The 11900-nt window shown below is 41.2% G+C and overlaps 2 pseudogenes; both read right to left on the bottom strand.

The window, feature by feature from the left end:
• Nucleotides 1–271: 271 nt before the first annotated feature.
• LOC120295828 lies at nucleotides 272–7650 on the bottom strand (annotated as a pseudogene).
• A 1187-nt stretch (nucleotides 7651–8837) lies between these two features.
• Nucleotides 8838–11485, bottom strand: LOC120295827 (annotated as a pseudogene).
• Between the last annotated feature and the right edge of the window lie 415 nt (nucleotides 11486–11900).

The raw sequence follows: 11900 nt of genomic DNA, 5'->3' as shown, positions 1-11900 counted from the left end.
GGTAAAAGAAAAAAGAGCTATTTTGCCAACAAAATTGTACAGCCTTGACTAACATGTCATTAGTTAAAGAATAGAAGATGACCAATCTAGTTGAAGAAACATCTGAAAGCATGGTAAAAGAATTTGAACCTGCTCCCAGAAGCAAGAAGCCAAGTATTTACATCCGGATATTTCCTCTGCATGAATCTGAGGAAACCTTCAGCATCAGAATAAATGTGCAGCTGGTAAGGACGCATAAGGTCCCAAAAATATCTCATTCCCTCTTGAGCATTCAAGGGTTGTGCGACCTCGAAGTTGTCAATGTCAGTAGAATTGCTGTGCTGCCGATGTTCAGCAGGTAAACTGAACCACCTTGGCTTTTTCTGGAACCGTCCAACTTTGAGTCCACATGAAGCATCTTGATGAATAGCAGTGACGCACCCGGATCTTGTGGCTCCATGTTTCGTGGGCGACTTCCTGATCATCAACTTTAAAATCACTTCCCTTATCCTGGGTATCTTCAGACCACCAGTTCTGTGGTATACCCTCAACCAAGTCCTCTAGTGTATGCAATTCTTCATGGTGGACTGGAAACCTCCACAAATTGTTCAGGTTTTATTATGCCACCAGCTGGTGTCACCTATATTGCAATATGACACAAGATTGCCCCCACTTCAGTTGGTAGATATGTATCTACGAAATATGCAGGAATGATATTCATGAATAGTAGCGAAAGAATTTGCTAGGAATACAAAAACAAATATTCTCCTGATAACCTGAATCACTTATAGTGTCCTTTCCATCAGAAATCAAATGGATCCCTTAAGAAGAAAAGACCCATAAATTGAGTTTGCCAATATATAGAAGCATGCTTTGCATTGTTTTTTTAGATTGATGCACAAAGATTTTACTGTAGATATACCTGGCTATAATAATGTCTTGGAAAACTTTAGTTGATACAGTTAAAACATCCCTAAACTAAGCGCATAATTCTGAAGGGACCACGGATGTTATGGCACGATACAACCCTAATTCCTCCAGGAGATGACGGAGAACATGGGAAGTGTTGGAATCAACTATCAGATGAATGCTGCTAGATGGCACAATCTAGTGAAAATGGAACACCTCCTACTGCTAAGTTGTCCTGGGGACCAATGGGGTCAGGCTGCTGCCAAAGGTAGTTCATTTAATTAGACGGCTAATCCTTGGCTTAATTGGTAACTACAGTATGATTGATTAGAAAAGGCTTCTTGATACTGATATTTAACTGTCATTCTTTTCATCCGGCCTATGCAGAGAAACGATACTCGCCATCGTGGGAAGCCAAGGAACCTCTTGGACGTTGATCTGATGGATGAGCATCGTCCTTCAAAGCAGACCGACCTTCACAAATAAATCTAAACACGGCTTTTGTCATCGACACATCTGTTGGTGATTTAAAATGAAAGTGTCCTGGTTCTCTTCAGAAGTATGCTGTCAGTGCTCACAACAGTTTCCTCGGAACACGATTTTGCTAGCATGGTCCTGATGTTTTCATTTGATTTCACTATATTCCCAAACTCTTGTCTCCTAACTGATCGATCAGCATGAGCAATTTCAGCACTGAACTTACAGCGTACAGGTTTGTGATCACTGTCAGTCACATCCATACAAGCCTTCATACCTTCAAAAAAGAAACAGCATTAATTTTATGCTGAATTCCCCCAAATTTAAGTGGGCACAGATGAAGTGGCACATACTGTAATATAGATGTGACAATGGGACACTCCAAGCTGCATTCTGACACTGAAGAGGACCGGTTGTCACGATAGATGATTCTGTCACACCAAGCAGAATGCGCGCTTCTTTTCCCAGAATCATATCCTGATACAGAAAAGCAACTGCCTTCAATACCGGTAACAAAACAAGAACCAATTAAAAAAGCAGGCACAAAATTTTGGGGAATCTTCAGTAAGCTATTTGGTTCCATGGACTTTGCAATACGGCAAGAAGCTAAGATCCTAGATTATTAATTCTTTACCTCCTAAACCTGCTTGGTGACGTTCAAACTTGTAAGTTGGAGGAAATCTGATGAGTGCCTCACGCATTCCTTGGAATACTTTCCCTGCCTTCATTTCTGCTCTCAGTTGATCCTTTCTAAGCCAATCAAAGCTTCTCTGGAAACAAAGTCCCTTGCTCATCATAAGATATACCAAATAGCCTATAGTTGAAATCACCAAGAAAACACCACCATATCTGCCTGTGAGATGATCAGGTCTGCCTCCTCAGAGTTGTGACTGTTCTGTGAAACACCAGTCCTTGTTACTTCAACATAATAAATCTAAATGTATATATTTGAGTGGCAGGAGGAGCACAAGGGCAAGAAATGCTAGCGAGAGTAATTGATTGAAAGAACTACTCACACTCATACTGCAGGCATCTGTGCTGAAGAGGAGACGCCAGCTGCAACAGAAAGCACAAATGGCAAGCCAGAAGAATAGAGTAGCAAATGAATATATGCACAAGGCAAGATAGCAAGACAAAATCAGGTATGGGACCATACCAGCTGCAGCATTGAGTACATTATATGATCGGCTGAATGCCATAGTTTCGGTAGATGTGATCAAAATCAGCATTCCGCCGATTGACAGCTTCCAAATGTGCTGCCAAGTGACAGTTCACAGCATATAATCCGATCATAGACACGGATCTCAAGCCTACACCGCCCTGGTCAACCAGCCACAGTCATATCAGTGAATGTCAGGTAGGAGGGCTTTAAAGACTACACAAACTCCAAGTTTACAATTATCCAAGCCTGCTTCTGCAAACATGATAAACTCTAACTTCAAATAAACTAGGAGGTTTATGGAGGAATGGGACAAACCTATTACCAATTGCACGACTCAAAGCCACACGCAACTGCTGCAACATCAACATCTCCAACGTGCGTTCTGAGATTCTTTCAACCCTGTACCAAGTACAGCGAAAAGGATGTAAGAGACCCTAGGATGAATGGGAATATATCTGGGGTTAGGATATTGGATGTTGGCCCCTCTGGAAGTTAAAAAGTAAGACCAGCGGTTGCATACACAAAATATCAACATAACAAAACCAGAGATACGGCATGAGGGCTATAAACTAAGGGACATCAATGAAGGTGAAGTCAAATTTATAGTCCTGTGGATTTGCAAACAGATTATGGGTATTTCAAATCGGAAAAATGCCTAATCATTGACCCATAAACACGCAATCACAGTTATCCAAGGACTCACCAGATAGCTATGAGCAACCCAGCCAACTGCCTAGACCCCATACGCTCAAAGGTATTTCCTTCATCCAAGTCTTCCCGATAGTATCCAGCCACCAATGTCCAATTGAACTCCCTTCAAGCCTCACTCTAAAATGGCCAGACTGTGTGAGAACTCATCTTAAAAAAAAAAAAAATCAACGGCAAGTATACATCAAACACATGCTTGAACATGCATGAACTCAAGTGCCAAGCAGCAAGAGGATGAGGAAGGAAAAGATGGAGCAAAGAAAACATATCTTCAAAATTAACTAGAGATGCATATATGATTGAGAGGGGCCATTTTAGAAATTAACTTAGGAGTTTCATCAAATGCTGGAGGATGATATAAACAGAAAAACTGCAATTAACTATTTTGCTAAGAAATATATGCAGAAAAGAAAGAAAATAAAAGATATCTCCGTTAAGGATCTGATCAAATTCGTGAATTGGCCGATGGTGTCAAATGATGGAGTGAATTATTGGGTAACCTAATTTCAGAAAATCAAAAGGATATTTCAATAGGTCTTGGCTCCCCTATAAGTCCTAGAGAATGAGGCCCTGTCTATTTTCCACATTTGCTATCAAGAAACAAAAGAACCTTGAAGCATAGCACGATTGACCCATCGTCAATCATCAATAGAAGTCAAAATAATCATACAGTTTCTTTTGCAGCTGACATCGCTAGAAACCCGGCACCCATCTCCACTTCTTGGCACCCAATAACAACAATTCCAACATCTGAGGCAGCAGAACCTATCCACAATGAAAGTGACTCTTGAGAAGCTCTTCCTTGGCCAACATTCCACGTGCCAACTAATATTTTGACATTGTGTTGTCTTGTGTATATTTCTTCTTTTGTGGACAATTCTGACCGTATAATGTTGTCAATAGGTCCTGGAGATGTTATATTCCACCCCCGTATGCCACCATGAGTGGCTAAGCTATATATATAATTTTTGCCAACTGCCAATTTTATCACCGGGCTGCTGTGAGCAATCCACCCAGCAATTACATTTCCCTCGAGGTCCAAGACCTGGATTAATCCACTGATATAGCCTATATAAATTCGTGTTCCAAGAGTACAGAAGCATAGAACTGCACAAGCATGGTGATTAAAATCTTGCAAACGGTTTCCACGTCCATCCCACTGCACCAGTAGCCCGTTTGAGCATCCAGTCCAAATCATTCCATCGGCAGTCTGAACAATTGCTTCTGTTTTCTTGGTATTTTCTTCCGTAAACGCCCCAGCACCCTTTGTAGCCACTCGACGAACTGCATCAGCAGCTCCCATTATGGCATTACGAGATCGCGCTGCAAAAACTAGAGCCCTGAGATTTCTCCTTTTCGATGTAGAGACAAATTTAACTTTCATTTCATCTTCCACCGCTTGATCTGCCGCTGAAGGCAACATCAATCCGGCTCCCCGATCTGACCTCTATGTTAAAACATTTCAAAGCCTTTGTGCGAGCATTCCTGCAAACAACCATGTTGAAACTAAGTATCTTCAAAAGGAAGAAGATTGTCATTAGCATTCCTGCAAACAATTACCATGTTGAGACCAAGTATCTTCATAAACAAGAAGACTGTCCTTGAAATGATTTTGCACCAATCATCTCTATGTTATCTTTCACAAATATGATACTAGCCTTCATATGCTGAAATGCTCAAGTTACATATCCCGTTTGAGTGTCCCAATCATTCTTAAATTGCTACATGTGAAACTTCTGGCTGCATACATCCGGAAGCCCCAAAAATACATATTGGGAATTGGATACCAGCTAGCATTAAATTCAACTTTTAAATCAATAGCTACCAAATAAAATATATGCATATTTAAGAGAATAAAGCAAAACACTTTTTTCCAGTACAAGATCCAAATAAAAAGCTGAGCTAGAATCAGATTTCCCACCAATTCATCTTGCAGTTAAACAACAGACAATTGGAAAGATATCAACATCATCCGCAGAAATTACTTCTAGAAAGCCTAAAAATGTTGAATAAGAAGATTGATCTAGAATGAACCAATAGATTTTAATCGGACAGCATGCTCAACTAGAATCAGGAACTAAGTTTGACAATTGACTGCTACCTTTTTCTCTTGAGCAATTTCATGTAAATTTTACTTGTCAACAAGTTATAAAAGAGATTTTCATAAGATAGATACTAGGCCAGTCCCAAAGAAGAGATGTCTCAAGACAATACCATTTTGAAAACGAGAGTGATCCCACAGCCCAAACTTTTCCCTAACATTATCTGCTGCTAAGCACTTCACATCCGAAGAAGAAATGCTACAAACACCATTGACGGTGACTTGGCTCTTCAGGTCAATGAATGATCTCTCCACCAGTGAGCAGCCATGTGTTTTTCCTCTGGTGATAGAGAGAGAGATTTTTCAATGGTTTCCCATGGCCATATTTTAATAACGCCACCTTCGAATCCAGTCCAAAGATCACCTGTAGGAATCAACATTACTAGGTCAGTACCCAAGTTTCAAATTCTAATGCATAGTAACAGTACAAATGCAGATACAGGCAGAAATCATTACAACAGCAAAACGTCCATTCCTGGTCATGTAGATAGTCCTTCAAGAGCAAGAGTACTCTGAAATAACAACAGGACGGTAAAGCAGTAGAGCATTCAACCATTTTTAGTTTAAACATTACAAAAACTTTGGAGCAAGCACATGCTGCAGTCACTTGAGGACTGGAATCATAGATGAATACAATTCATAAAACAAGCCTTCAACTTGGCAGTTGAACATGACCCTCACATTGGCCTACTTCATCCCCATGTCACGAGCAAGTTCCGTCAATCATGCCTGCTCTATTTCACTGAAATAGTTCCTAGAATTCATACGTGTTCACAAAATCAAGTCCGGAAACTGTTTGAATGTCCTAATTAAAGACTTAAGCTGATGCGTGAGCGAGCCTACATGAATATAAGGCATATTGAAACCCAACGGACAAGCAATGCAAGATATTATTATAAGGCTTTCTTCCTAGAGGAAACTAGACTAAGAAGGAGACTTGGAAATGACAAACAAGGAGCCTCACAAGGAATGAATCTACGGAATCCGGTAATTTATATCATGTAAAGGATAAACTGGAAGGGGGACCACATGAATATAACACCCCATAAACAAGTAACGTGGGATATTTTCGTGGAAACAACCAACTTGAACTGCCAGAGATGTGCCACGCGCATAATATGGTTAATAACCTAAAAATGAATATTCACGGTCATCCAGATGCTGCATAACTACATTGTCAACCTTTATGAGCGACCGCTTTGGCCCGGAAATTAATCAAGCACATTCAAACTGAACTTGAAAATCAAGAAGACAAAAATAATTAAAGGGTGACCATTACGGTCTCGTTGTCTTGATTGGAAAGGGTTGGGCGGATATCCAAGTGAGCTTCTAATGTCCTATATTATCAAGTGAAATGTGAATATCAAGCACGGACTCAGAACCAAAGCGCACATTATTAATTGGCAAGTTTGCTCTAGGCCAAAGTAAAAGCATGCAAAACTAAGACAACAAGCAGTGCCACACAAAGAACAGGTACGCTGGCCGAATCATTCAATCACGGTCTCTTACCATAAGAAGTCCTGACCATGGAAGCACTGGACCGCGATGCGCCTGCCACGACAAGCCTTCCTTGAAAGGAGCATCCGGCTCCAAGGGCTGGTCCATCTTCCAGGATCTGATCTTCCCATCCTTATGACCAGTCCACCAGCCTATTCCCAGAGTCAACCATCATACACATGGTGGGTGACGTCGTCACCGACTCATGAAACGGCACGGCATCCTCATCACCTCTCCGGGTCCTACCCCCGAGCCCTGACCCAACCTCAAACACCTTCTCGAGATCCCAAACCCGCACTCCGTTCTCTGGCCAGCCCAAAGCTGCGTATCCGTACAAGCAATGTTCCTGAGGAACTTACCCACCTGAGTCTCCTTCAGGATGCGGCCTCAGCTCCAGACACGGAGGCCGGCTCAGATGCACAGCTGAGCGCGGCGGCACACGGAAGATCCCTGCTCCGCCGCCACTCGCGACGAACTCCGGCATGGGATAGAGATCCTCCTGGCGGAGGCATTGCCAGGGAGCCCACCATGTGAGAAACATAATCAGAGTCGTCACCACCTGGGAGGCGGTGGAGGAGTAAGGAAGAAGTCATCCGCATCGTCGTCGTCATCGGAGGAGGAGTGATTGGTGTAGAACTTGTCGATACTGGAGGGGATGCAGTCGTCGTCGAGGCTGTGCTTGCGGATCTGGCGGCACTTCTTCTGGGACAAGGGTGCGGAGCTGGTGGCTGTAGGAGTGGATCTTGCGCGGCGGAGGGACGGAGCTCAGGGAAGCGATCGCGTCCCTGTCATCGTCTTCCATTATCTCGCCCTCCATTTCATGTGATTTCTTTGACAGAGTAATTCGGTTGCGGCTAATAGAAGAGAGAGAGAAAGTGAAGGATGGGAATGGGAGTGAAGAGCGAGAAGAGAGGCGAGGATGACGGAAGCGAAGGGACAAGAATGAAGACGAAGCAGGGGGAGCGAGACAGAGAGAGAGAAAGAGATAGAGACAGAGACAGAGACAGTTTCAGTTCGTTGGTAGTTATCGTGGCCACACGTGTGACGTCGTTCGTGCGGCTTTTCCCGCGAAAATTTGTCAATGAAAATGCCAGTTCAATCTCCCTTTACTTTCCCCAGGACAAGACTCCGCGCACATCGTGCTGGAAATTTTTCGCAAAGGTGGTTCACCAAAATGAGAAAAATAAGGGGAAAATTTCACAAAGTCAATTCGATTGTCAAACTAGAGGGACAGATAAAAAAAAAAAAAAAAAAAAAAGGTCAGCTCTCTGAGGTTCAAATCCCAGACTAGTCCAGCCTCCTATCCTGAAGATTACTAATCGGCGATGTCATCAGTTCATCACCTTATGGGATCGCCTGCAATCTCTAAAAGGTCTGACCACACGACGATTGTAACAGTAGAAAGTCAATCGTCCACCTCTTTTCAATTGGGACAGGCCTATCTTTCTCTCTCGATGTGGAATGATTTACGACATTAGACTAGTCAGGACGCGCACTTGGCAGCTCGTAGACTATACATTTGAATGAATAATACGGAACAATGGCTTCAACAATAAAACCTTGCTTGATGCTGTTGTTGCGAATCAGTAAACGCTTAAATCTTACGCGAACAATTGCATTGATGGAATTTTCGGTGGTCGGAAGAAGTCAAATTGACATCAAACTTCAAGGTAGAACTGTAAAAATTTTTAAGTTAAGAGGATACAGTCAGGTCTTGCTCCTTCTTGTAATCAACTTTGGGAAGTGCTTTTCTACAAAGCAAGCATGCACCCGAGCATCCAGCTTATTTTTCGAGCTGAATCAGTCGGCATGCTCAGTGATTAAGTCCAGAGTATCTATACATATATAAGTGCCACCATTTGAAAAGACTGAAGGAGAAATGAGGGGAAAGAGGGAAAGCAAATTTGCCTCCCAACTTCTACTTTTTACTTGTAGTTTCTGATTGATGTATGACAAGATTGGAGGATTGAAAATGCTGTAGATATCACATCAAAGAGTTGACTCTTATCTTCCTCCACCTTCCAATCTTTCCTTTCCCTGGGAAACAGAGAAGTCATGTTAGAGCTCTTTGATATATGAGCCCACATCCTGACAAACATGATAAGACAGCAACCTTTTCCCTCTTCTGTATGCAACAGGAAGAGATGCACTGCCAACAAGCATTCGACAGTTTTGGTAACGCTTCACCAGTTAATGAAAGTCTAGGCAATAAACCAGTGAAAGGATATCACCACCAGCAACACTACTACACTGTTTGACCCACCTTAGACAGCTTAACAAGATTGACCTAGCCTATTTGAAGTAAAGAGTTCTCAAATGGTGGGTGTAAGGTTTCAGTCCTGTTTGTCCCTATTTGTTCAATGTGAGCTTTTCCAATTCTATCAAGTATCCGTCAGGAATCGACTTAGAATGTCTCGCAACATTACAAAGGCAGGAATACAACAAATACCAATGGTGCATCTCATAGAATAACTACATATCAAGAATAGAGGCAACCACATAGACATACCTTGCGGGGTCCAACAGCCAGTTCATTATCCATAATGGAGATAGCTTAGGCCATAGGACACAATACCTCCTCATAACTGTACAAATACAAATTAGCCTATTTTGCAGCCATAACTATAGCTTATATTATGCAGCGTTCTGCTCATGACACATGTATAAACTACACTGATATCTAAACCAAATTAAATAATGAGTGCTTACTCTGATATCGACACTTTATAAGGAGGTCCACCAATGTGATCGCTGATCTGCACAACCACCCAAGAAACATAAGATGTATTGATCTAGTCTGAAATATTCTTCAACAATCAATTATAATCATTGGATTTTCGAAGAACTATCATGAAGCATCCTACAATCAGCAAAGAACTAGAGATTAATCTCAGAAACCTGGTCAGCTTTAGAAAAGGCTGAAAACTTCTTTCTATGAAAAGAAGGAAAAAGAAAGAGAGGAAAAGGAGGGATAAAATAAATAAATAAATAAATAATATATAAAACAGCAAAGTGAAATGTGCTATTATTTTTTCACATCTTCAGCCATCACAACAGTAATGTGAACCTTATTAGCATTTGCAAATTTCCCAAGTCCACGCAGAGACCAATTTACACAGTCAAAGTAATTCTGTTCGATTGCGAAAAAAGAAGCATCAATAGAAAGGAATAAGAAAAGCCTATTAGAGAGTAAAAATTAGAACCGGAAACATCAGGGGTGATGAGCTCGCCATCTGGTCTCAATAATCCACTCATTTGCTCTGCCCATGCTACTCTCATTTCCGGCTCAATTGCACAAAAGAACCTGCTCATTGCAGGAAAAAGAAATATCTGATCTCCATTAATTTCCTCACACAAATCGAAGAAGATGGAAAGAACACAAATGGCTTAATTTGCCTTACGTATAATCAAAAATAAGATCAAAGAGCTCTGTCGGATGCCAAGTGAAGAAATCCTCCTTCAGGAAGATGAAATGATTTGCATTTGGTGATGAAGAGAACAGCTGCCTCATATAAGATGTTGAATGAGACTTTGGGTAAGAGAATCAGCTAAGCAAACATCTCACTATTGAACACAAATTTAAGTACCAGACCACATCAGCTTTCAAGCTCGTGGCAACGCTAATTGAAGAGAAACAACACACAAAGCATATTATGGTACAAGAGCTTCACTTTACTATTTAATGGCATCCTGCAGTAGTCTCAAGAATATAATTAGAGGTTGGCATGCTATATGATTGCCTACTAAATAAATCAACCGAGCATGAAAGAGCTAATTCACTAAAATATATGGATAATATGATAAACTAAATGGTACTATGGTACCAAATTTTATATGAGAAAACATAGAAGAGATAATGCTCCACTCAAATGATTCTATGTTAATGTCTATCTACTGGTGAACTGACATTAATAGCAAGCAGCTTAAGCAACAATCTCTTGGTTCTTTAGCATGTCATGGTATTATAAGTAATAATTACATGACAATATTATGCAACAGATATGCCCTTGAACTGGCACTACTAAAGAAGTAAATGCATGATTTCTGGTCCCAAGCACTTTCTGCTGATAGTAGCCATAGAAATTTATATTCTAACAAAGGCAACTTGGAGCAAAAGAAACGGAAAGTGTCAGATCATCACCTTCACAGGATAATGAAATAAGTTGCTACATACAGGAAAGCAAGTAAAACACAATATATACTCATAATCGAAGAAATCGTGCTTGAATAACTTTAACAAATTCAAATTATTTCAGATTGGTAGGTTGTCCATCGCTGTGGAGCCCATGTGCTATATACAAAAAGAAGAGATACTCCACACCCAAAAGCAAGCAAGGATGCAATGTGATGCCCAGTCACCACCATGATGCATAAATTTGAGCCCAAGTGTTCTTACATGTACTGCTCTATTTAGGGCGATTTCTGATATGTCTATTCCCACAACATAGCGTTCAGGACAGGCTATAGATACATCATAGCCCTGCCATAACCAAGGAACTTTGTAAGGCCAAAACAGCAGTTTTTTTGCTTTGGATCTCATAGGTTGCTCAAATAATCAAAGTGATGGTACCACCTTACCGTGCCACATCCAGGAACAAGAGCCCTGCCTTTTGGAAGAGCACCCATCTGGTGAAGCTGCTGAAGTATTGGGGTCGGTTTCCAAATCCCAAGGGTCAATCCTTGCTCCCAGCACTTCTCCCAACCATCTAATAAGTTAGGGACTCGAGTTATTACATTACCATATTAAGTTCAACAGCCTAACCCCCAAAAAAAAAAAAAAAAAAAACGGGGGAAAATAATAACAATATAAATAAGGCACTGAGAATTCTTCCCCTTTGAAACCATTTTCTAACAAAAGAAAATTTACTTGGCAGCTCTTTGGGCGGAGGCCTTTGAACCAGTGAAACCATATCAACCAATGACTCAAAGAACCTGGTCCACTCTGGAAAACTATTTTGCCTAATCAAATTGTATCAAAGACTATTTGTGGATCCAAAATTGCTCATATGTCCTCATAACAGTGTCAACAGGACACAAAGCTTGCTGATACTTCCATCTGCCAAAACT

The sequence above is a fragment of the Eucalyptus grandis genome, chromosome 7 (assembly GCF_016545825.1).
Source record: "Eucalyptus grandis isolate ANBG69807.140 chromosome 7, ASM1654582v1, whole genome shotgun sequence".
NCBI classification, from domain to species: domain Eukaryota; kingdom Viridiplantae; phylum Streptophyta; class Magnoliopsida; order Myrtales; family Myrtaceae; genus Eucalyptus; species Eucalyptus grandis.
This window is presented reverse-complemented; position numbering and strand designations above follow the sequence as displayed.